The sequence below is a fragment of the Cervus elaphus genome, chromosome 28, assembly GCF_910594005.1.
Source record: "Cervus elaphus chromosome 28, mCerEla1.1, whole genome shotgun sequence".
In the NCBI taxonomy this organism is placed as follows: domain Eukaryota; kingdom Metazoa; phylum Chordata; class Mammalia; order Artiodactyla; family Cervidae; genus Cervus; species Cervus elaphus.
This window is the reverse complement of record NC_057842.1, coordinates 48,076,570-48,102,551: the sequence shown is the minus strand read 5'-3', so window position 1 is coordinate 48,102,551 and position 25,982 is coordinate 48,076,570. Positions and strand designations below refer to the sequence as shown.

General features: G+C 37.6%; 1 non-coding gene across 1 annotated transcript; it reads right to left on the bottom strand.

Annotated features, from left to right (window-relative positions):
- Positions 1-4,068: 4,068 nt before the first annotated feature.
- On the bottom strand, positions 4,069-4,141 carry TRNAC-ACA. Its single transcript has one exon. It is a non-coding gene; the product is annotated as a tRNA-Cys (tRNA).
- Between the last annotated feature and the right edge of the window lie 21,841 nt (positions 4,142-25,982).

Here is a 25,982-nt window from a genome sequence, read left to right as displayed (position 1 = left end):
ACATGTTTATTGAAACCAGAGGAAGGGCAATCCTTTTCGTAATGTGGCAAAGAACTAGACTGAACTGTGAGAGAGGTCTCAAGAGGAACAAAAGTTGACTGTACCTTATTCTTGGATTTCTGGTATCCAGACAGTGAAAAAATAAATTTCTGTTATTAAAGCCTCTCAGTCTGTGCTAAAGAGGAGAGTGAAAAAGTTGGCTTAAAGCTCAACATTCAGAAAAACTAAAATCATGGCATCTGGTCTCATCACTTCATGGGAAATAGATGGGGAAACAGTGGATACAGTGGCAGGCTTTATTTTTCTGGGCTCCAAAACCACTGCAGATGGTGATTGAAGTCATGAACTTAAAAGACGGTTACTCCTTGGAAGGAAAGTTATGACCAACCTAGACAGCATATTAAAAAACAGAGACATTACTTTGTCTACAAAGGTCTGTCTAGTCAAGGCTATGCTTATTCCATTGGTCATGTGTGGATGTGAGAGTTGGACTATAAAGAAAGCTGAGCACTGAAGAATTGATGCTTTTGAACTGTGGTGTTGGATAAGACTCTTGAGAGTCCCTTGGACTGCAAGGAGATCCAACCAGTCCATCCTAGGGGAGATCAGTCCTGGGTGTTCATTGGAAGGACTGATGCTGAAGCTGAAACTCCAGTACTTTGGCCACCTGATGTGAAGAGCTGACTCATTTGAAAAGATCCTGATGCTGGGAAAGATTGAGGGCAGGAGAAGAAGGGGACAGCAGAGGATGAGATGTTTGGATGCATCACTGACTCAATGGACATGGGTTTGGGTGGACTCTGGGAGTTGGTGACGGACAGGGAGGCCTGGCGTGCTGTGGTTCATGGGGTCGCAAAGAGTCAGACATGAGTGAGCAACTGAACTGAACTGATAGCAAGCATGGTGGGTAATTAATTGGCACATAGTAATTCATTAAAATTACTCCTTTTCATACACTTTCTTCTTCCTTTCCCTCTCAGTTTATCATATTTGCTTGCAAAACCACAACTCTGGTTAAATCCAAAGTCTTTCTATCCTACACATGTAACATTCATCTCATTTAGTGTGGAGGAATAGAAAAACCTCATCCAAAACCACATTGGCTGGTCTTGCTTTAAAATTAAAACCACAGATGTCAACCGGGCCCTTAATTGCATTGCAATTATCCTATACTTGCCTTTTGCATTGATTTTTCTATTCTTAGGAGATTATTTCATATATTCTTTGCTTATCTCAAAGTTCTAACACTTAAATGTTCTCATTCTGAGATTAAAACTTTTCCTCTGATTTTACTGAGAAATTTGAAACAATCAAAACATAATTTCCACCATCTCTCATCCTCTTATTTCCTCATTTACCAGAATCTACACCTGAATGTGCTGATTACCCAACTGTTACCAAAGATCTCTTTTATCAGAAGATAATTCCTCTATTTCCTTTTAATATTTTTATACTTGTTTATTTTTTCATGCTTGAATAGTAACTTTAGAGCAGTTTTAACTAACAGAAAAAATACTCAGAAGTTAGAGTTTGTATATATAACTGATGAAACAACATCAATGTACTATTATTAACTAAAGACCATGGTTTACATTAGAGTTTACTCTTTGTGTTGTACAGTTTTATGGGTTTCGACAAATGCACAATGACCTATATGTAACATTACAGTATCATCTATACTATCTTGTTTCCTTTCACATTTTGGCAGTTATGAATAATGCTGTTGTAAACATTCATGTGCAGATTTTTGTGTATACAGAAGTTTTCACCTTATTTGGGTAAAAATCTAGATGTGAGATTCCTGGATTTTACAGTAACCCTGTGTTTAGCTTTGACGAAACTGCCAAACTGTCTTTCAAAACAGCTATACCATTTGGCATTCCCACCAGCAAGGAATGAATTGCTCAACATCCTTACCAAAACTTGCTCTGTTAGTGTATTGGATTTTAACCATTCTAGTAGGTATGCAGTAATATCTCACAGTGGTATCTTTTCATATGTTTTATATGTCATCCATTTATCTTTGGTGATATGTCTCTTCACATCTTAATAACTTCACTTTTGTATTACATCTGATTTGTTCTGCCAACTCAACAACAGTATCAAAATATCTCCTACAATTGCTTTTTGTTCCTCCCTATATAATTACCTCCCTCACTGAAAATAATAGCAATAATATATTTTCCAGCTTAAAAAGCATCGTGTTCTACAAATCCTGATAGCTATCCTCATTTTTAGTTCACTTTCACAGTTCCTTTTTAAAATTTTCTTGACTGAGGCACAATTGATTTACAATAGTAGGTTAGTTTCAAGTCTACAGCAAAGTGATTCAGATATATTTATACTCTTTTTTCAGGTTATTTTCCATTATACCTTATTACAAGATACTGAATATAGTTCCCTGTGGTGTACAGTAAGTGTGTAATTCTGTGCCCAGTCACTCAGTCATGTCTGACTCTTTGTGACCCCATGGGCAGTAGCCTGCCAGGCTCCTCTGTCCATAGGATTTTCCAATTAAGAATACCAGAGTGGGTTGCTATTTCCTCCTCCAGGGGATCTTACCACCTTGGGAATTGAACCTGTGACTCCTATAGCTCCAGCGTTGGCAGGCGGATTCTTTACCACTGAGCCCAGTGGTAATGTATCTGCCTACCAAGCAGGAGACATGGGCTCAATCCCTGAGTTGGGAAGATCCTCTGGAGAAGGAAATGGCAACCCACTTCATTATTCTTATCTGGGAAATCTCATGGACAGAGAAGCCTGGTGTGCTACAGTCCATGGGGTTGCAAATAGTTGGAAAAAACTTAGTAACTAAACAACAAAAACAAATCTTAACAAAAACAAATGGCCATACTACCCAAGGCAATCTACAGATTTAATGTGATCCCTATCAACATACCCATGGCATTTTTTTATATGGAACCACAAAGGATCCAGGATTGCCAAAGCAATCCTGAGGAAAAAGAACAAAGCTGGAGGTAAAACTTCCCATATTTCAGACAATACTGCAAAGCTACAGTAATCAAAATAGCAAAGTATTGGCACAAAAAAATAGGTATATAGAGTACAGAATAGAACAGGTACAGAACAGAGAGCCCAGAAAGAAACCCACACACTTATCGTCAGTTAATTTATTACAAAGGATGTAAGAATATACAATGGAAAAAAGAGAGTCTCTTAAGCAAGTGATATTGGGAAAGCTGGGCACAGCCTTGTGTAAATCAATGAAATCAGAATACTTTCTCACACCATATATGAAAAAAAAGAAAAACTCAAAATGTTTAAAGACTTTAAGGCATGTTAACATAAAACACTTAGAAGAGGACATAGAGAAAACATTCTGTGACATAAACTATAGCAATATTTTCTTAGATCAGTCTCTCAAGGCAAATGAAATAAAACCAAAGATAAAGAAATGGGACCTAATCAAACTCAAAAAGCTTTTGCACAGCAAAGCAAAGCATTAGCAAAACCAAAAGACAATATATAGAATGGAGGAAAATATTTGCAAGCGATGTGGCTGACAAGGGATTAGTCTCCAAACTTTACAAACAGCTCATGCAGCTCAGTATCATAAAAACAAACAACCCAGTCAGAAGAGCCTGGTGGAGGATAGTCCATGGGCTCACAAGAGTTGGACACAACCTAGCAAGTAAACAACGAGGTGTGGAAGTATCAGTTGCTTAGCTGTGTCTGACTCTTTGCAACCCCATGAACTGTAACCCACCAGACTGCTCTGCCCCTGGAATTCTACAGGCAAGAAATCCTGGAGTGAGTAACCATTCCCTTCTCCAGGGGATCTTCCCAACTGAAGGACTGAACCGGGGTCTCCAGCATTGCATCTGAGCCACCAGGAAACAATGAAGGAAACCAAATATACTCATTTAAACCATGTTTATTTCTACCCATATTTCTCTCCCAGAGAGTAAAAGAAAGTGAAAGTGAAGTCTCTCAGTTGTGTCCGACTCTTTGCGACCCCATGGACTGTAGCCTACACCACACTCCTCTGTCCATGGGATTTTCCAGGCAAGAATACAGAGTGGGCTGCCATTTCCTTTTCCAGGGGATCTTCCTGACCCAGGGATTGAACCTGGGTCTCCTGCATTGTAGGCAGACACTTTACCATCTGAGCCATCAAGGAAGTCACTTTACTCCCAGGGGTTTGAGAAATAACTGATAATGCCTTGATTCTCTGTTTTGTTTATAATTACTATTCATGTTCTTTGCTTTGCTTTGCCCTGATTTCCAGTTACTTCTTGGGGTCCTGAGACCATGATGGCTTTTCAGAGACACTTACCCCAGCAATCTGAGTCACATTATTCAATTTCTCTACCATTTGAGTATATCATTTTCCTAAAAGCAGCTTCACAGAATGCCTCACTTTGATTACCAAATAACTCATGAAATATTCAGGCCACACAAGACCTCCTGTGCTTTCCCCATATTGGTGCCTGCAAAATATCCTTTTGGGGGCTTTTCATGGGCTATTTCCTCCAGCACCATCAATACTGTCTAATCAGATTCCCAGACTCCATTGCAAACTGACCTTCCCTTCCTCCCACCCCCAAAACAAAATCAATGGTTTGGAGCCATGCTTCAGGTTGAAACAAAACTATTTGACATTTAAGTCCATTCCAACCAACCACAATTTATGTTTGTTTGCACCTGGAGATACCTTTTCATATGTTGTGGGTTGAAAGAGGAGGGCATTGTTTTTCAGGTGGATGTAACAGTCTTTTCCTGGGCTGTAACTATATAGAATGATCCTTATACTCTTTCCGAGTCTTGAATGAGGCATTTAGATGGCATGAGATAAGCGAACATGACATATAGTTAATTTCTGGCATGACTATGTTACTTGGAATTGCAGAATCTTCAATACCCAATAAGTTATTGTTCTTTTTGTAACCCACTCAGGTTTCAGAGTTCACAAAAAACATGAAACATAAGGGAATTATTGATGAAATATTTTGTACATGTCCCAAGAGAAGTTATTCTCCTTAGGGAAGAGTTTTCAATATTTTAACTATAGCTTATCAATAGAAATTATTTGTATCATATACATAATAAACAGCATAAAAATACAGCTAGGTTAATTTTTGACTTGTGTGTGTTACTTAAATTCCAGGAATACTAAATAAGCAGTTAGACACAAATATCTGAAGTTCCCTAGATAGAAATCAAACTAATTTTAAAATACTTAAAATCCAAAAATATCAATTTAAAAACCACTTGGAACAACGAAAAGTTATAAAAACAACGGATGTAAACACACATGGTTTAATGGCATGTCTAATATTTGGTATTACTAGTGATGGCATAGCCCAGATGTCCTCTTACAGTCATGTTTTTCTCAGAAAAGGAGGATTTGTCTTTTATTGAGATTTCCACAGTTTTCTTTAGAACTGTGTTCAGTCAGTACAGGATATATTCATTACAGTATTAATACTAGGGGAGAATACCACAGAGCATTTCTTCGATACCATGGTCTCCTTAATGGTCATAGTTTTACTTACCACTCTTCAGATTTTCAGTTCTGTTCAGTTCAGTCGGTCAGTCATGTCCAACTCTGTGCAACCGCATGGACTGTAGCACGCCAGGCCTCCCTGTCAATCACCAGCTCCCGGAGTTTCCCCAAACTCATCTCCATTGAGTCAATGATGCCATCCAACCATCTCATGCTCCATCATTCCCTTCTCCTCCCGCCTTCTGTCTTTCCCAGCGTCAGGGTCTTTTCAGTGAGTCATGTCTTTGAATCAGGTGGCCAAAGTATTGAAGTTTAAGCTTCAACATCAGTCCTTCCAATGAACACCCAGGACTGATTTCCTTTAGGATGGACTGGTTGGATCTCCTTGCAGTCCAAGGGACTCTCAAGAGTCTTCTCCAACACCACAGTTCAAGAACATCAATTATTCGGCACTCAGCTTTCTTCACAGTCCAACTCTCACATCCATACATGACCACTGGAAAAACCATTGCCTTGAATAGGTGGACCTTTGTTGGCAAAGTAATGTCTCTGTTTTTTAATATGCTGTCTAGGTTGGTCATAACTTTCCTTCCAAGGAATAAGCATCTTTTAAGTTCATGGCTGCAATCACCATCTGCAGTGATTTGGGAGCCCCAAAAAATAAAGTCAGCCACTGTTTCCATTATTTCCCCATTTATTTCCCATGAAGTGATGGGACCAGATGCCATGATCTTTGTTTTCTGAATGTTGAGCTTTAAGCCAACTTCTTCATTCTCCTCTTTCAGTTTCATCAAGAGACTCTTTAGTTCTTCTTTGCTTTCTGTCATACAGGTGGTGTCATCTGCATGTCTGAGGTTATTGATATTTCTCCAGGCAATCTTTTTTCCAGCTTGTGCTTCATCCAGCCCAGTGTTTCTCATGATGTACTCTGCATAGAAGTTAAATAAGCAGGGTGACAATGTAAAGCCTTGATGTACTCTTTTTCCTATTTGGAACCAGTCTGTTCTTCCATGTCTAGTTCTAACTACTGCTTCCTGACCTGCATTCAGCTTTTTCAAGAGGCAGGTCAGGTTGTCTGGTATTCCCATCTCTTTCATAATTTTCCACAGTTTATTGTGATCCACACAGTTGAAGGCTTTGGCCTCGTCAATAAAGCAGACATAGATGTTTTTCTGGAACTCTCTTGCTTTTTTGATGATCCACTGGATGTTGGCTATTTGGTCTCTGGTCCCTCTGCCTTTTCTAAAACCAGCTTGAACATTTGGAATTTCATGGTTCAAATATTGTTGAAGCCTGGCTTGGAGAATATTGAGCATTACGTTACTGGCGTGTGAGATGAGTGCGATTGTGTGGTAGTTTGAACATTCTTTGGCATTGCCTTTCTTTGGGATTGAAACAAAAACTGACCTTTTCCAGTCCTGTGGCCACTGCTGAATTTTCCAAATTTGCTGGCATATTGAGTGCAGCACTTTCACAGCATCATCTTTCAGGATTTGAAATGGCTCAACTGGAATTCCATCACCTCTGCTAGATTTGTTTGTAGTGATGCTTCATAAGGCCCACTTGACTTCACATTCCAGGATATCTGGCTCTAGGTGAGTGATCACACCATCATGATTATCTGGGTCGTGAAGAAATTTTTTGTATATTTCTTCTGTGTGTTCTTGCCACCTCTTCTTAATACCTTCTGCTTCTATTAGGTCCATACCATTTCTGTGCTTTATTGAGCCCATCTTTGCATGAAATGTTCCCTTGGTAGCTATAATTTTCTTGAAGAGATCTCTAGTCTTTCCCAATCTATTTTTTTCTTCTATTTCTTTGCGTTGACCACTGAGGAAGGCTTTCTTATCTCTCCTTGCTATTCTTTGTAACTCTGCATTCAAATGGGTATATCTTTCCTTTTCTCCTTTTCTCTTTGCACCTCTTCTTTCACAGCTTTTGTAAGGCCTCCTCAGACAGCCATTTTGCCTTTTTGCATCGTTTTATTGGGGATGGTCTTGATTCCTGTCTCCTGTACAATGTCACAAACCTCTGTCCATATTTCATCAGGCACTCTATCAAATCTTTTCCCCTAAATCTATTTCTCATTTCCACTGTATAATCATTAGGGATATGATTTATGTCACACCTGAATGGTCTAGTGGTTTTCCCCATTATTTTCAATTTAATTCTGAATTTGGCAATATGGAGTTCATGATCTGAGTCACAGTCAGCTCCAGGTCTTGCTTTTACTGACTGTATAGTGCTTCTTCATCTTTGGCTGCAAAGAATATAATATATCTGATTTCAGTGTTGGCTATCTTGTGATGTCCATGTGTAGATTTTACAATTTCCTTCAGATTTTATAATTTCCTAAAGAATGTAAATATGATTTTTACCAACAGAAATCAATACCTAATGAGATAATTTAATAGGAAAATTTTAAAATGTAAATATAGGGTCAACCTTATATATTGAAGTCTTCTGAGAATACTCTAAGGGTACAAAAGTAATATAGAGACTCTGTCTTCTATTACATACATCAGCTGGAAAGGCACAATCAGTTCAGCTCAGTCACTCAGTTGTGTCCAACTCTTTCTGACCCCATGAACCGCAGCACACCAGGCTTCCCTGTCCATCACCAGCTCCTGGAGTCCACCCAAACCCATGTCCATTGAGTCGGTGATGCCATCCAACCATCATCCTCTGTCGTCCCTTTCTCCTCCTGCCCTCAATCTTCCCAGCATCAAGGTCTTTTCAAATCAGTCAGCTCTTCACATCAGGTGGCCAAAGTATTGGAGTTTCAGCTTCAAGATCAGTCCTTCCAGTGAACACCCAGGACTGATCTCCTTTAGGGTGGACTGGTTGGATCTCCTTGTAGTCCAAGGATCTCTCAAGAGTCTTCTCCAACATCACAGATCAAAAGCATCAATTCTTTGGTGCTCAGCTTTCATTATAGTACAACTCTCACCAATAGGCCATAGGTGTCTATTGGACCATAGCCTTGACTAGATGGACCTTTGTTGACAAAGTAATGTCTCTGCTTTTTAATATGCTATCTATGTTGGTCATAACTTTCCTTCCAAGGAGTAAGTGTCTTTTAATTTCACGGCTGCAATCACCATCTGCAGTGATGTTGGAGCCCAGAAAAATAAAGTCTGACACTGTTTTCACTGTTTCCCCATCTATTTCCCATGAAGTGATGGGACCAGATGTCATGATCTTTGTTTTCTGAATGTTTAGCTTTAAGCCAACTTTTTCACTCTGGAAGTTCATGGTTCACATGTTGCTGAAGCTTGGCTTGGAGAATTTTGAGCATTACTTTACTAGCGTGTGAGGTGAATGCAATCATGTGGTAGTTTGAGCATTCTTTGGCATTGCTTTTCTTTGGGATTGGAAAGGCACAATATATACATTTAAAAAACTGGAAAACTGCTACAGCAGCATACAATATGCAACTTCTTATGTAAAATGATAGAACCATGGTCAGAAAATTTAGAGCAAAGAACTTAAGTATTCTGTCCTGTTAAGGCAGGTTTTATTCTACATATGTATTTTGATCAGCAGAGGAAAACCTCTCTTCATGGTAGAACCACTGATACATAAATTATTGATACTTATCCTTGTTGGTTCACAAACTGGCCCTCATATATGGTGGGCAAAGAGAGACCAAAGGAAGAAGCAGACCACTCCTGACTGATGAATGGCATGTTTAGTAAGCAAAGGAACTTACTCACCAGACTTGTCTTGGGTAATTGCAAGATGAGTAGATCTCCACACCCACAGGGGAGGGGTGATGAGTCCCTGATTGCCTAGGTCCATTTCACATTTCAACCAGTGGTCACGTCCTCTTAATGACCTCCTCCAACAATCCCCTATAGGTCCATTCAGATAGTGTTTAAGAATATTCACATATCATAATCCCTAAAGAAATAAAAAGGACAAGCAGATTTTTGTAAAACCACAAATTAGTGGTTATCTTTCTGATGATTTAAGGATAGAAAAACATATTTGAGATAGTTATGAATACACATATATAGAGTTTCAAATTTTAACACATAATTGAGCAAAACAAAAGAAAAATTATCTGTAATGAGATCTGTGCTATAATTCATCCAAAACTAGAAACAAATTCAAGAGGAAGAATCAAAATTTAGAAACTAAAGGTAAGAGTAGACTTGATCCAAATGCATCTTGTTCAAGAAACAGAGAATAACATAGATGAAGTATATGAGATAGGATTCATACCCAAACTTATTCATTATTGTTCACATTTTTCTCCTCTAGAATACAAATTCCAAATGAGCATTAAAAAGAGAGCTCTGGATCCTAACTCTAAGTGTATTCGTTTAAACAAAACAGAATTAGTTTTTCAGTTTAGTAAAGCAACCGATCTATCTGAGCACAACAGGAATGCTGCCATTTTAATTGGAGAGGACACAAGGGGATTTATTCTCGATCCTTTAAGCTTCTACTTCGGGAGACTAAAATGTGCTAAAAAAAAATTCTGATCCAATTTTAGAAAATATTTCAAATCCATTAAGATTCTCCATGCTCCCCTTCTCTGGAAACATGATTATTTTGAGAACATCTGTACTTTCACATGACTGCCTGCTTTGTGTTGAGATATAAAAAGAGAAAAAAATTGAACAAGCAGATTCATGTGGTTCATGTGTAGAGGCTAAACAAGGGAAACTTAATTTTAGAGTGCTGATTGCTTAGTTGAAAGATAGAAATTGTCAAGAAGTTAAAATTTTGTTGAGAACTTTATTTAGCAATCTCAATGAGATTTCTCCTGGTTTAAATAAATTATAAAAGTTCTTAAACAATATGTATTGTTGATTTTAATTAAAAATATAAATATCATTATTGAAGTTTTTTCTATAATAGAGGATTTAAGAAAGAAGAGGGAAGGGCTTCACTGGTAGTTCAGTGCAATGGACCTTGAAAGACTCCACCTTTCAATGCAAGGAACATCAATTCAATCCGTGGTCCTGGAAAATCCCACATGCTGCAGAGCAACTAATCCTGTGCATCCCAACTACTGAGCCTGTGCTTTCGAGCCCAGGAGCCACAACTACTGAAGCCGTTGTGCCCTAGAGCCTGTGCTCTGCAACAAGAGAAGGCATTTCAGTGAGAAGCCAGTGTGTGCAGCTGGAGAGTAGGCCCTGCTTGCTGCAACTAGAGAGTAGCCCCTGCTTGCTGAAACTAGAGAAAGTCTGCACATAGCCATGAAGACCCATCACTGCCAAATAAATCAAGACTTTCAAACTTGATAGGAAACAAAAGTTCAGTTAAAAAAAAAAAAGGAAAGAAAAGGAAAGACCAAATCATCTCCTCAAATAATTATTCTGATGTACTAAGCAACAATTTATAGCCTTAAAACCCTTGTAAAGAACTATTATAAAATATCCACACAGTTTTCTGAGAACATTTAAGCTGAAATTTAATTAATATTTTTTTAACATTTGAATAATAGGCTCAGATTTTTCTTTTTTAGTGATTTATATAAATTGACTTTGATTTTTAAAGGAGATATTTCACTTGTGCTACTTTTAGAAAACATATACTGATTTATGATTTTATTGATTTGGTTTAAATAGTACCCAGGGGTCAAATAACAAACTAAATCAATCAAGATCTGAAAACTTCTAGGCATGTAAGGAAACAGTTAAAATGCTTGACAAAAAGAAAAACATTGCCACAATCTTTTGGCACTTTGCTTAATATGAGAAAGCCTAGGCTTCAACAGTATGTGAATCAACAACTTTCAGATGCACAAGCTGCATTTAGAAAAGACAGAGGAAACAGAGATCAAATTGCCAATATCCACTGGGTCACAGAGAAAGCAAGAGAATTCCAGAGAAACACCTATGTCTGCTTCATTGACTACATTAAAGCCTTTGACTGTGTGGATCACAGCAAACTGTGGAAAATTCTTAAAGTAATGAGAATACCAGACCACCTTACCTGCCTCCTGAGAAAGAGGTCAAGAAGCAATAGTTAGAAAACGGATATGATACAATGGACTGATTCCAAATTGGGAAAGGAATATGTCAAGACTCTATATTGTCACCCTGCTTATTTAACTTCTATGCAGAGTACATCATGCAAAATGCAGGTTGGTGAAGCCCAAGCTAAAATCAAGATAGCCGGGAGAAATATCAATAACCTCAGATATGCAGATGACACCACCCTTATGACAGAAAGCAAAGAAGAACTAAAGAGCCTGTTGATGAAAGTGAAAGAGGAGAGTGAAAAAGTTGGCTTAAAATTCAACATTCAGAAAACGAAGATTATGGCATCTGGTCCCATCATGTCATGGCAAATAGATGGGGAAATAATGGAAACAGTGAGAGACTTTATTTTCTTGGGCTCCAAAATCACTGCAGATGGTGATTGCAGCCATGAAATTAAAAGACACTTGCTCCTTGGAAGGAAAGCTGTGACCACCCTAGACAGTATATTAAAAGGTTGAGACATTACTTTGCCAACAAAGGTCCACCTAGTCAAAGCTATGGCTTTTCCAGTGGTTATGTATGGATATGAGAGTTGAACTATAAAGAAAGCTGAGCACCGAAAAATTAATGCTTTTGAACTGTGGTGTTAGAGAAGACTGTTGAGAGTCCCTTGGACTGAAAGAAGATCAAACCTGTCCATCCTAAAGGAAATCAGTCCTAAATATTCACTGGAAGGACTGATGCTGAAGCTGAAACTCCAATATTTTGGCCACCTGATGTGAAGAACCGACTCATTGGAAAAGACCCTGATGCTGGCAGAAAAGGTAGGAGAAGGAGACAACAGAGGATGAGATGGTTGGATGGCATCGCTGACTCAATGGACATGAGTTTGGGGAAACTCCGGGAGTTGGTGTTGGACAGGGAAGCCTGGTGTGCTGCAGTCAATGAGGTCACAAAGAGTCAGAAATGACTGAGCAACTGAACTGAACTGATCTGATAACACTCCAAACTATTTTGATTTATAACCAGAGTGTTTCATTTTAACTGTAGTCACATACCTAGCTACTTCCTTAAAATGTTATTTTACATTTAAATAATGCCAAAATATTGTGTTACTAAGTAACTCAACATGTCTACAGCCAAAATACCAATGATTGTGCTAACACTGCTCAAAGTAACAGCAATTAACAGCAACTCTGGTTGCTCAGATCAAAAATGTACTGTCATCTTTGCCTTCTCCCTTTTTCTCACCTTCCACATAAAATCCATCTGAAAATCATTGATGATAACTTAGAAATACATACAGAATCCAACTCTCGAACTCCATTGCTAACAACCTACTTCATTCCCCTATTACAGATAAATTTTTTAAAGCACTTTTTGAAAAAAAAATTAACAATCTTTTATAAGTCAGTATATGTTTTACTCTGCCACCGATGCATGTGTGAAATAAGAGCCCCAGGTCATCAGACTGGTGGATGTCTGAACCATGTCTGACTTCTTATCCCAGCCGGAGCACACACCTTCTAGGTAATTCCTGTTCAATGACTGCTTCCAAATGCAGATGACCATATAGTTGTTCATCCCCAAAGTAGAGCAGACAAACCATGAGAAGACTAAAGCCCCAGAGGATGGAAGACTGACCACCAGGAAAAGCAGCTGCAGTCTCTGCTTGGCCCCATTTTCACTCAGCTTCACCATGGTGATCGCCCAAACAGCACAGAGGACCTGCCACAAGGCTTACTGTGACAGGAATCTGAAAGGAAGGGGCGTACACACAGTGCGTGCGGGCTTTGAGACAGGAGTTGTAAAGTGTCGTCCCCAAAGTTGTTGAGTTTATTTCCCTCCTTCCGCTGTTGCACAGGTGTGGTCAGAGGGAGGCCAGCTAGGACCTGGGATCTGGGACCCTTGGCTGCAATGCTTGCCCTTGGAGGAACACTTCCTTGAGCAACAGAATATAAAGAAACTACAAGGAAATAAAACAGCCGAGTACATACAAAAAAAAAAAAAAATAGACCAGAAACCCAACTGCTATTTTTGAGTGTCGGGAGCAAAAGCATGGTACTGCACGTGGTCCCCGCATGCAGCACCACTAAGGGGGTGTGCAGACCACCAGAGCCACCCCTCAGGATCTGCCTCTACCCTCCCCTGTTTAAGGGGCCAGCTCGCCCCCTCCTCCAGGAGCAAGCGAGGGAATCTGTCACCTGTTTTCCCTCCCTTGTGCTATAGCATGAGTCTCAGTAGGGCCTTACCTGAATTTCTCCTCTGACTTCTCATCATTTCTATTGATTAGAGTCCAAGAACCCTGGTCAGTAACAAATGCTCTGCCTATCTACCAAAGTAATTATTTAAAAATCATCTAGGTCATACCACTCTTGTGCAGAACACAAGAATGGCTCCAAGAGGAAGAGTCGGTGCACAGTGGCCTGAAAGAGCAAACCTTAAGTAGCTCCCAGTTCCTTCCTTGCTACTTCTCACATGACCCTAGTTACTCAAGCCCTCCTTGAGTTTCCTTAATATCCATGTTCCAACCTTGATGATCTCTGCACTGGCTTCTTACTCTGCTTGGAAATGCCTTCCTTTACATACATGTATGTCTAAAATCTGCTCATTTGATACCTTCCCTTTGGAGTTCTATCTCCACCAACCTAGTTAACATTACAATGCAGTACTCCAAGCCCAGCCCAGCCCTACTTTTTAGTTTTGTATTTTACGGTTTTTCTTAGCACTAGTCTCCTTTTAACTTACTATGTAACTTAAAAATGTATTGTGAATATATTCAGTGGCTGTCCAACCTTATAAGAATGCAGGGATTTTTTTTTTAATGTATTTTAATTTCTAAAGTAAAGCAGTATTTAGCACATGGACACAGCCAAATATGTATTTTATGTTAGAAATTGGATAAGAAAATAAATATGAATTAAACATATATGATAAGAAGCAAACAAGAAGGCTATCAATATCTGAGCTTAATTTATAATATCTTGGACTGAAACTTTAATAAAAGTACTTTGAGGAAATAATAAAAAGTCAAATTACATTTAACTTGATCACAGTTAATAATTTCATCAGTTTGTTGCTCTGCAGGTCTATTTCAGTGGCCTTCCTTTGTGGCTCAGTTGGTAAAGAATCAGCCTGCAGTGTAGGAAACCTGGGTTTGATCCCTGGGTTGGAAAGATCCCCTGGAGAAGGGAAAGGCTACCCATGCCAGTATTCTGGTCTGGAGAATTCCATGAACTGTATAGTCCATAGCCTTGCAAAGAGTCAGACAGAACTGAGCAACTTTTTCACTTTTATTTCAGTGGAATATGTAGAGATTCCTGAAAGCTTGAGTTTCTTCACCATATGCTGTGGTGTCAACTCAACAATTCCCTAATTACCAGCAGACTACCTCTAGCAGGTTTTACATAAGTACAAATTATTTTATTTAATCTGAAGGTAAAATTACATATCTATCCAGAAATTTAGGGGCTTTTCCCAGGTGGTGCTAATGGTAAAGAATCCATCTGCCAATGCAGGAGGCACAAGAACATGGGTTGGATCTCTGGGTCAGGAAGATCCCCTGGAGTAGGAAATGGTGGCAACCTACTCCAGAACGGTGCCTGGAAATTCCATGGACAAGGAGACTGACGGGCTATGGTCCATTGGGTTGCAAAGGATTGGTCATGAATGAGCAGAGCGGACACATCCAGAAATTTCATAAGGCATTATTTTTAGATACTTTTCCAATAAGTCATTCCTCTTACATCTATGATTTCCCAGTCTCCTAACCTCAGTTTCCACTCCTACATACATATTAAAGTTCAAAAATCACATATATGCTTTAATCGCACGTTCAGTTCAGTTCAGTCGTGTCAACTCTTTGCAACCCCATGAACTGCAGCACGCCAGGCCTCCCTGTCCATCACCAACTCCTGGAGTTTACCCAAACTCATGTCCATTGAGTTGGTGATGCCATCCAACCATCTCATCCTCTGTCATCCCCTTCTCCTCCTGCCCTCAATCTTTCCCAGCATCAGGGTCTTTTCAAATGAGTCACCTCTTTTCATCAGGTGGCCAAAGTGTTGAAGTTTCAGCTTCAACATCAGTCTTTCCAATGAACACCCAGGACTAATCTCCTTTAGGATAGACTGGGTGGATCTCCATGCAGTCCAAGGGACTCTCAAGTGTCTTCTATGACACCACAATTCAAAATAATCAATTCTTCTGTGCTCAGCTTTCCTTATAGTCCAACTCTCACATCCATACATGACTACTGGAAAAACCATAGCCTTGACTAGATGGACCTTTGTTGACAAAGTAATGTCTCTGCTTTTTAATATGCTGTCCAGGTTGGTCATAACTTTCCTTCTAAGGAGTGTCTTTTAATTTCATGACTGCAGTCACCATCTGCAGTCATTTTGGAACCCAGAAAAATAAAGTCAGCCACTGTTTCCCCATCTATTTCCCATGAAGTGATGGGACCAGATGCCATGATCTTTGTTTTCTGAATGTTGAGCTTTAAGTCAACTTTTTCACTCTCCTCTTTCATCAACAGGCTCTTTAGTTCTTCTTCCCTTTCTGCCATAAGGGTGGTGCCATCTGCATATCTGAGGTTATTGATATTTCTCCCAGCAAACTTGATTCCGGCTTGTGTTTCTTCCAGCCCAGTGTTTCTCATGATGTACTCTGCATAGAAGTTAAATAAGCAGGGTGACAGTATACAGCCTTGATGTTCTCCTTTTCCTATTTGGAATCAGCCTGTTGTTCCATGTCCAGTTCTAACTGCTGCTTCCTGACCTGCATACAGGTTTCTCAAGAGGCAGGTTAGGTGGTCTGGTATTCCCATCTCTTTAAGGATTTCCCATAGTTTATTGTGATCCACATAGTCAAAGGTTTTGGCATAGTCAATAAAGCAGAAATAGATGTTTTTCTAGAACGCTCTTGCTTTTTTGATGATCCAACGGATGTTGGCAATTTGGTCTCTGGTTCCTCTGCCTTTTCCAAAACCAGCTTGAACATCTGGAAGTTCATGTTTCACATATTGCTGAAGCCTGACTTGGAGAATTTTGAGCATTACTTTACTAGCGTGTGAGATGAGTGCAATTTTGTGGTAGTTTGTGTTTCTTTGGCATTGCCTTTCTTAGGGGTTGGAATGAAAACTGACCTTCTCCAGTCCTGTGGCCACTGCTGAGTTTTCCAAATTTGCTGACATATTGAGTACAGCACTAATTGCATATACAACTACATATTTTATATTAGTTGCTCAGTCATGTCTGCCTCTTTGCAACTCCATGGATTTTAGCCTGCCAAGCTCCTCTATCCATAGGATTCTCTAGGCAAGAATACTGGAGTAGGTTGCCATTTCCTTCCCCAAGGGATCTTCCCTACCCATGATTGATTCTGGGTCTCCCACATTGCAGACAGATTCTTTGCCATCTGAGGTGCCCAGGAAGCCCTTTTCCATTGGGATTCTCCAGGCAAGAATAATGGAGTGGGTTGCCATGTCCTCTTCCAGGGGATCTTCCCAACCCAGGGATTGAACCCACATCTCTTATGTCTCTTACACTGGTAGGTGGGTTCTTTACCATTAATGTTACCGTGGGAAGCCCCAGCTATGTATACATTGAGTGATAAAACAAATATGATATTAAAGTATATTTAATATCAAGCACCTGATATATCATCACAAACGAATGAACAATTTATCCTTAACATGGTATTTTAAGAAAGCATTTGATATATACATATATATTATAGTAGATGTGTAACTACCTTACCTTTTTTTTAAATAAATACAGCAGAGACTCAAAGTTGGATTAACATTAAGGAATTAGAAGTGTACATGTTTACAGAAACACATATTTGTGCCAGAGTAAAGTAAACATGTATATTATCAGGATTTTTTATCAAAAGTTTCATTTTGCAAGTAGATGTAACTTTAATGTTGGTAATTCCAACTCTGAATGAGTAGTACTTTGGCCCCAGCTACAGTGTTCATGTGAACATCAAAAAAGAGTAAATCAGTTTTTCATTTATATTTTTAAGACATGATATTGATTTATCTAATAATATTAGTGTAATGTTTGATCTCTTGGATATATATTTTGAATTTGACTACTCAGCTTTGTGGTTTGACATTAGATTATTCAAGGTTATCAGAGATTTACCTGACAAATATTAGAGATTTGGACTTGATATTTCAATAAGTAGATATTAACTATAAATGGCTATTCTTTCTCTTTGAGGTTTAGTGAGTTGTTCAAAATTTCACAGAAAGTAAAAGACAGAACCTGAAATTAAGGTTTCGCATCTTGAGACACCAAAATAGAATGCAAATTCATTTCTTTTCACTTTAAACTTGCTGTGGATGTTTTTCCACATTTGGTATCTGAATAATAAATATTAAGTGATTTCTTTGTACTTTAGCATTAGGTATTCTAACACTTCTACTTCCAAAAATGTTAAAGGTGGAATTTAACAAGCATTCTAAATATCTCAATTATGAAATATGTCATGTTTTGATATGTGAATTTTTCCCAGTAAATGTGTTTATTTATCATTAAGATGAGAAGATTTAAGTTTATGCTGCACTTCTTAAAAAGCCTTTGAAAAGAGATAAAAGTGTGAGTTTGTTTCAATAGAAAACGTAGTAGGTAATCATACTTTACATTCACTACATGCACACACTGTATTAATACTTTCATGGTTATAGTATTTATACTAAGAACATTTGGGCAATAGATTCTATATTGTATAAAAAGTCACAGATTTAGGATAAGAAATGCATGCTAGATAAATAAATACATAGTAAATCCACAATTCAAACCTCGGCTAATTTAAAAAATTTGTCTTAACCTCTAAATTATTATACTACATGTTCATGTCCATTTTAGTGATTTATCCCAATATTAAAATAGAAAAAACAGTGTATTTTCAAATCCTTTAAAGAGATCTAGAAAATATCCAGCCTTATTAACTGTATTCACTATAGAGTTATTCTTCAAAATGCCGAAAGCAATGCTGCTTTTACCTTTCTTTTCTTAGCTATTTTAATTTTGGCATTCAGGTCCATGTTAGGGCTTGGGATATAAATTGTATGCCTGTAAAATTTTCCATTTTGTTAATGTCTTTTATGTGGCAAATTCCTCTTGTTCCTTATTATGGTCTATGAGTATAATGACTGGGTAATGATATCCAATATTCTGAATCATTTTATGTATATACACCATATACATGCAAATTCGATTTGCCTAATACTCTGCTCTTTAATTTGCATTTTCATAGAACTAGTTGAGATTATGTGGTAAAATTATATTGACTGGTTTCAATATCTTAGATAGTTAAATCATTATATGTGAAATGTTTGAAGGCATTAATTATAAATGAATCATGAAAAATATTCTCAAGGCACACATCTTGAGTTATAATGTGATAATAGCTACATGTCCTAAAGATTTATTTTAGAGTTATGATACATACCCAATGCTTTGATTAAAAAATTAAACTCAGTGATTTCAAGGGAAAAGTATTCATTTTTAACTTGAAATACTAATGTGAATATGTTTATATAATTCTAAGCCAGTACAAATTAGAATCAAATGGTATAAGTATATAATGGCTTAAAAATTCAGAGATACCAAGCACATACAAAAGCAAATACATTAGAGTTTTTAATTCAATAAAATGTATTATATTTTTTTATAAAAATAATAAAGGCCCTAATCTGAATCATTAGAAACCATACATGCCCTAGCATGAGATTTTAGTTCTTTATTGTCTGGCTTAAAAATAAGAAAATTTTCAAATCAAGAGGCTGGGACCAGGTGGTTAAGCTTGAGCTAGAAATATATTAGCACTCTGGTCCTAACTGAAGTCCAGTTAAACTTGTACAGGTGTCTGATTTGCAGAATTATGGTGAAAGAATCACAATGGATCAATATCCTGAGGCATAAAAGAGGATGGAGACGGTGGAAGTATATGTTCAGTTGGCTTTGTTTGATCAGTCTCTCAGTCCTACTTGTGTATAACATCAGTCTTGAGTCTTAAAATATACAGACAACTCAGTTGAACGTCAGTATTATTAAATCAAAATCTTCAGAAATATCAAGGGATTTATATTTTTAAAAGACTTTACATGTGTTTTCTGGTTAATGCCCACTTCTGATTAAGTAGGAAGTCGATGAAGACAGAGCTAAAATACACTTAGCTATGAATGAGATACATGTACCAAAGAAAACTTAAAAAGAGTATGCTTTCAAGAAGACTGTTTTGTTTTCACATGCATGGTTAGTGTTTTATTCTTTGGAGGATGGTTCTGAAACATCACACTAAATTAGGTTCATTGTTTTAATAGAAGGAAAGGTTAAGTAAGATGAGAACTGAATAATTTTATACTAATTTGGCAACTGGCAGATAACACTTGATTTCCAATAGAGAAGTTACAGAACAGTTTCACCGAAGGATGCATAGAAGGATATAACTGGATTTCTGTAGGAGGAGAACGTAAAGTTAGCTGAGTAAACAACAGTAACAAGTCTGAGTCTGCATTTTGGGTAGTATTTGGATAAGCTGGGTGAAATCCAGTATCATACTTAAATATATTTTACCCAATTATTTTTACAGGTTTTCATGTGTCTCCTAGAAAATGTCTATTATATATGTAGTTGGCATTATATTTATATAGAACACTGCTGCCCTAGAATTCATTTATGGCCTGACTAAATCTCTGATTTTCCTGATCACAAATGTTTGGATGGATCAGGAAGATCACAAAGAGAGACACTATCACTGTTCCCCTACTAAAGTGTGATTAGTATAAAGCAACTTACTTAAGTTGCCAGTAAACACTCAAAATCACATGAGGGGAAGGTCTCTCTCTCTCTCTTTAGTAGCTAAGTCGTGTCCTACTCTTGCGACCCCATGGACTGTAGCCTGCCAGGCTCCTCTGTCCATGGGATTCTCTGGGCAAGAATGCTGGAATGGGTTGCCATTTCCTTCTCCGGGGGATCTTCATGACCCAGGAATAGAACCCAGGTCTCCTGCATTGCAGGAAGATTCTTTACCAACTGAGCTATGAGGGAAGCCCTACCCCTCTTACCTTAGAGGAAGGTACCATATTAATATTGAAATTTTATTTACCAAAGCTTTCACTACATATCATAAGAGTGTGTATTTGAATCTCAGTATGAGAAGAAAAAACATAGTCGGGTGGGCTACATAATTTCAGATTTCCCTGTGAATAATGTTGTTGTCCAGTTAGATATAAAGATAACACATAGACTCATATATATGGAATCTAGAAGAATGGTACCAGTGAACCTATTTGCAGGGAAGGAATGGAGACTCAGAGGATGGACTTGTGGACATAGTGGAGGAAGGAGAGTGTGAGTTGAATGCAGAAAGTAGCATCAACATGTATACACAACCACAAGTAAAATAGATAGCTGGTGAGAAGTTTCTGTATAACACAGGGAGCCCAGCCTGGTGCTCTATGATGACCTCTAGGGGTGGGCTGGGGGGAGGGGAGGAAGGCTTAAGAGGGAGGTGGTATATATATAAAATTATGGCTGATTTGTGTTGTTGTATGGTAGAAACCAGCAAAACATTGTAAAACAGTTTTCCCCAAACTAAAAATAAATTTTTTAAAAACTACAAAAAAAAAAAAATGGTAGAAAGCCATTTCACTTACATTTCAATTCAAATATTATAAAACCTAGGCTTGGTATCTTCTGAAGGATGCTTGTAAGTTGTTGGCCTCTCTTTGTCATCATAGTATTGAAATTGAATTGCAATGTACAAATTAAATTCCCACTTTGTGAATCTATTATAGAATTGTATTTTCCTTTTCTACTAACAGTGGGTTAGTAGAAACCCATTATGAGTACATTCCATTTGTATCGCTGATGCAGTCAGTAATATTTTCTTTTTTTAGGGAAGCTATATTAATTCTCTTGCAATGGTGTCTACAGTATTAGTTAATATTGAAAAAAACTCAGTAAGACATAGAGTTCCTGTGCATTTGCCACTTGAAATCAAGGAAGAACTATTTTAAAATTGGAATGCATTATTTAAGAATGGCATTCTCAAATGGAAGTCTGCACCTATGTATTTTTTTGCTAATATTTGACAACTTGCAACAGCTAAAAATATAATTTATTTCCTTTTAGAACAACAAGAGTTGGTCAAGACAAAAAAAATTTAACTGCATTTTAAAAAGAGAATAGAAAATAGCTTTGTTTGGAAGTAACTCAGGTACAGTGATATTCGTATTTTATCAACATGGTAATGAATTTTTCAACTTCTATAGGCACATTCTTTCTTGAGTCCTTAACATTAAGTTTGTTGATTAAGCTATTATAGTGTTATTATGCATTTCCCTTTGCTGGAACTAATATTTTATAAAATAATAATTAGTTCAGTTGGTAAAGAATCTGCCTGCAATGCAGGAGATTTGGGTTCGATTCCTGGGTTGGGAAGATGCCCTGGAGAAGGAAATGGCAACCCACTCCAGTATTCTTGCCTGGGAAATCCCATGACAGAGGAACCTGGCAGGCTACACTGTCCATGGGGTCACAAGAGTCGGACACAGCTTAGCGACTAAACCACCACCACCAATACAATTAAAATTTTATAAACAAGTTGAAGTTCAGAATTTAACTTCTAGATTATTATGTCTCCAAAATAATAATCTTTAAATAGAACTATTTGCTTTCCTCTGCTTGTTCCAAAATAAGTAAAATTAAGTAGAAAGGCCTTCCTTGGTGGCTTAGCTGTAAATAATACACCAGCAATGCAGGAGACAGAAGAGATATAGCTTCAATTCCTGGGTTGGGAAGTTCCTCTGGAGGAGGAAACAGCAACCCACTCCAGTACTCTTGCCTGGGAAATTCCATGAATAAAGGGGCCTGCTGAGCTAGAGTTCATGGGGTTGCAAAGAGTCAGTCGACATGACTTACTGACTAAACAACAACAGATTAATATTTGATCTGAATATTTCAGGTTAGTTGTAACTAGTCAATAATATTAGAGATAAAGTAACCAATATAATAGCCCAGGAAATACACAGCTGAGGGTGGGGTCCTTGATCGCATGATTGATATTTATGGGCATTTTTTCTTTATATTATAAATCTCAGTGTTTCAAATAGCACAGCAGGCTTTTAATCACTTTCTTTTTAATATTTTTCTTGCAATTTTACAATATATGCATCTGATTTAAAGAACTGATTCAAATATAAAAGAAGTATATAATTATATAATCAATCGATAGTTTTCTTTCACTCTCCCCTCACTGAAAAACATTCGATTTAAGGTATACTGTTTCAGACATTGTTACATGCATAATTTTATTCAAAAATAACTAAATAGCTTATATATTTAACTGTTACTTTTTACAAAGGTTTTTTGAACACTTTATTGTAAAATAAAACAATATGATATAATACCCAAAAAATGTAGAAAATAGTGAGTTTAGGTGGCTCGGAGGTTAGGAATCCACCTGCAATGCAAGGAGATGCAGGAGACGTGGGTTCAATCCCTGGGTCAGGAAGATCCCCTGGAGAAGGAAGTGGCTACCCACTTCAGTACTCTAGCCTGGAGAATCCACTGGACAGAGGAGTCCCGCAGGTACAAAGAGTCAGTCTGCAAAAAGTCAGACGTGACTGAGCAGCATGCATGTGATACAGTAAATGATCTTTTAACCATCACCCGGGTCAAGAAATGGAATTGAATAATAATCCCACAGGTTCTTCCATTTTCCCATCTTAATCATGACTCTTCTCCCCTCAGAAGCGCCTATAGTATTCACTTCCTTGCTTTCACTCTAATTTCATTACCTAAGAATATATGTTCACTTTTTAAAACTTTATATTACATTTAAATCTCTCTTTCACTCATATCATTCTTTCCTTTTACTAAATGCCAAAGCACAGCTAGAGAACTTATTTTTTTCATGTATTCCTTTTTTTTTTTTTTTTTTAATTCTTGTCTCTCTAATTGACATGTAGGAATACTAATACACTGTTAGTAGGAATGTAAATTGGTGCAGCCACTATGAAAAACCATACAGTATTTCCTAATAAAACTAGAACTACCATATAATCCAGAAATTCAACTCCTGGGTATATACCTGAAGAAAATGGAAACACTAATTTGAAAAGATACATGCACCCCAGTATTCATAGCAGCATTATTTAGAATAGTCAAGACATGGAAGTTACCTAAGCGTCCATCAGTTTTGAAGTCTCTCTTAATCTACAGGTCTGCTCTCTTTCCTTTCTTTCCATGCCAATAAATCTTTTGAAGAACCTGGATGATTGAACCTATAGAATTTTTCATCTACATTTTCTGCAAACTGACAATGATCCAGATGCTTGATCAGCCTCCAATTTGATTCCCTTGCCAAGGCCATAGCAATGATGTGTTCTTTCATCAGGAGGTACATAATTAATATAATTAATGTCTGTTTACACTTTTTTTAGCATTAGCATTCACTGATGCTCAATACCTACATTAAATCATAAACAGTTCTAAAATGTTAATATTCAAATTCTCTCATTTTGTTTTCATTCAACAGCTAGAATAAATTTATAAGATGTCTTCTCTAGTCTACTATTTGGTTACTCAGTTAATAAGAAAGTAAAGACAAATGCTTCACTCTTTTGTGTAACCAATTTATACTGTATCATCCTGAGGTTGCCAATAACTAATTTTTCTGCAGTATTATGAACTCATGGATTTAAGCACATTGCAATTCTTACCCTTATTGAAGCCTTCTTTAACATGACCCTAATAAGTCTCTGATGTTATGTTATTTTATGTCGTTAGTTGATCAGTTGTGTCCAACTCTTTGTGACGCCGTGGATTATAGCCTGCCAGGCTCCTTTTGTGCATGGAATTCTCCAGGCAAGAATACTGGAGTGGGCTGCCATTTTCTTCTCCAGGCCATCTTCCCTACCCAGGGGTCAAACTTGGGTCTCCAGCATTGCAGGCAGATTCTTTACTGTCTGAAGTTTCTGACAGTCCTTCCTATTTGGAATGCCAGATTATTTCTGACCCAGTTTTGTGATTAGCCCATTTTTCAGGAAGCTCTGGCTTTTTCAATGGGAAATATTATTTTGTCTACAATATCGGCACTAGGGATACTTACTGGGAATTGTTTCTAGAATTCCTAAGTGCACAAAATTAAATACATATTGAAATGATATTGATAATACCAATTTAAATTTTAAAAATGAAATATTTCAACAAAACCTCTTATATGTTATAGCTGAATATTCTTTCTGCTACATAGTGAATCCTGATTCTTAAAAAGAGGAATAATAATATTGCAATATTTCATAACTAGTTTATTTGCAATACAATAGCCCTAGACTCACAAAACTAATGCTATCTCAACCAAATATGATTACTAGAGATAGTTTGAAATTATTTTGCATGAATCATTCCCAATTTCTCCCCATTGTCAGACTGGATAATCATTATATGCCATATTCTTTACCTTTAAAGACTCATTCTGTCTTAGTTCTACAAATGTAGTTATATATTTAATACTCACTTGCACTAATTATGTCAATGTCTGTAGTCATTTTTGTTACCCAACTCTTGTTTTCTAGTAAATTCTATAGGAAGGGCTCCTGAGAAAAATATTCTTTGAGATATTGTGTATCAAAAACAGATTGTACAGGTTTTGTATACTTGAATGCCAATCTTTTTCAGATATAAGGGAATAGGCGGCTTGCAAATATCTTTCTAGTATTCCTATTTTAGATATATTCAATACATAATTATGCCCAAAGATAAAGGATTAGACTCTGTGCAACACACAGTACTATGTAAAAATGACCCTGGAAAATAAACCACTTTTCATTGACCAAGCAAATTCTCTCTGGGATGGGAGTCCTCGCTCCTCACTACCCAAGGGATTATATACTAGTAGTAGTTGTGCATTCCACATGTCCAAAGGTCCTGAAGTGCCAGGCATCAGGCTTTCCCAAAAATCTTTATGAAAATCCCCACATTCCAATTCAGATGACCTGATACCCAGCAGATTATTTATTTTCCCACTGTTGCTAAATGCTCAGTCATGCAACCGCATGGACTATAGCCCACAAGGCTCCTCTGTCCATGGGCCTTTTCCAAGCAAGAATACTGGGGAGGTGGGTTACCATGCCCTCCTCCAGGGGATCTTTCCAACCCAGGGATTGAACCCGGGTGTCTTGCGTCTTCTGCATTGGCAGGCAGGTTCTTTACCACTAGTGCCACCTGGGAAGTGTTTTCCCACTAATAAGACTGCTTTTATGCTTGCCTTAGAAGAAAGAAACATGGTGAAGGGTCCTTTTCCTGAGATGTACAGGTAAGGCATGACCAGCAAAATAATCTGAACATAGCACCTGGTAAAAATGGGAGGATGAGGGTACCGTTTTATTCTCTACTGATCTTGACACTTATGTTTTCCCACAAAACTTAGTGCTTTAATCATGCAATAATACACTTTATAGATTGTACCTTCAGCTCCACTTAATATCAAGTCCCACCTTCAAATAAACCCATGCCTTTCATATCATAAGCATTCAAAATATAATAAAACTATCATTA